Source organism: Dioscorea cayenensis, chromosome 21 (assembly GCF_009730915.1).
Source record: "Dioscorea cayenensis subsp. rotundata cultivar TDr96_F1 chromosome 21, TDr96_F1_v2_PseudoChromosome.rev07_lg8_w22 25.fasta, whole genome shotgun sequence".
In the NCBI taxonomy this organism is placed as follows: Eukaryota; Viridiplantae; Streptophyta; class Magnoliopsida; order Dioscoreales; family Dioscoreaceae; genus Dioscorea; species Dioscorea cayenensis.
In genome coordinates, this window is record NC_052491.1 from 2885336 (window position 1) to 2886767 (window position 1432).

Here is a 1432-nt window from a genome sequence, read left to right on the forward strand (position 1 = left end):
TTTCTCCATGTTTCCCTAACTTGAGAAAGGGCTTCACCTAGGGTTTTGAAAGGTATTATCTAGGGATTTAGAGAGGTTTTACGGCTCTGACATCATGCTCCGTTTGGAAGATGGTTAGTGGGAGAGCTTTTGTTAACACCGATTCGGCGAGGTGTATCCTACGCCAGACTAAGGGACCCTTGGACGAGTAGAGGACTCTCCACAAGACCATTGCCACGACTAACGAGCGGGTTTTCTATGGATTCTTTGCTTTTACATTTGATTTCAATGATTGTAATTAGCTCCATGGAGAGCTAAACCCCCTAGTGGGTACTTGGGTATTTGTGAACCCTAGGATGTCTTCGTTTCATTGAACCTGTTTATTATACTATCAATTAATTGATGTTTTATTTGAGTTCCAATCTTGAATGGTTGATTGTATGAATACTCCCTTAGAGTGACACTAGGATTGAGAGTTCTTGTTGTAACCCTTGTGAGTGAGTGACACACCACGAGAGTTAGACAAAGATAGATTGGAGAGGGTTGAGATGGTGAGTCGAGAGTTAGCGGAGCGTCCCCTTTCCCCTCTAGTGTGATTTATTCTACCTCCATTTCCTCAAGTTTTTTGCAGTCATAGTAGAGTGAATGGGCTAAAGGATGACCTTCCACTGGGGCTTAATTGCGGGTGCAATAGAGTAAAGCGTTGAATTGATTTTAGCACCTAGGACTTAATTGTGGCTAGGGATTTTCTACCTGCACCAAAGGGTTAGGTTTACATCTAGGAAGAGAATTTATCACTTGGAATCCCTAGAACTCACTCAATTTCTCTTTCGAGACATGTATATAGTTAGGCATAGTTGACCTTCGATTTGAGACCATGTATTTAAGGATCTCCATGACTCATTATTGCATCAGTTACAAAGTATAATAGAGGCTTCTTGCACTTGAAATGATTGTCCTAGGTGGAACGATATCCGGGTACCCCATTTATATCGATTGCCTTACCTTCTTTAGTTGTGCTCTCTTTCTTGTTCTTTTATTTTTGTTATTTCACATCTTCTCAAACATATCATCATTCATCTTTCACTTAGTTACAACAATCCGCACAGTTCAATGGTTTGGCCGATAAGGATCCAAACAGTCATATAGAGAACTTTCTCGAGGTGTGTGATATGCTTAAGATAAATGGGATGACGGATGATGCCATAAAGTTGAGAGCCTTCCCATTTTTCTTAAAGGGGAGAGCAAAGCAGTGGCTATACTCATTACCTAGAGCATCGATTACCACATAAGAGGAGATGGTAGAAGCTTTTTTGGCCCATTATTTACCTCCTGAAAAAACTGCAAAGCTTAGGAGTGAGATCTCATCCTTTGTACAGTCTGAATTGGAGTCTCTATTTGAGACATGGGAAAGGTCCAAGGAACTCTTGAGAAAGTGCCCGCAACACGGATT

The 1432-nt window shown here is 41.1% G+C and overlaps 1 non-coding gene across 1 annotated transcript; it reads right to left on the reverse strand.

The window, feature by feature from the left end:
* Positions 1-1325: 1325 nt before the first annotated feature.
* LOC120252632 lies at positions 1326-1432 on the reverse strand. Its single transcript, XR_005534089.1, has one exon. It is a non-coding gene; the product is annotated as a small nucleolar RNA R71 (small nucleolar RNA).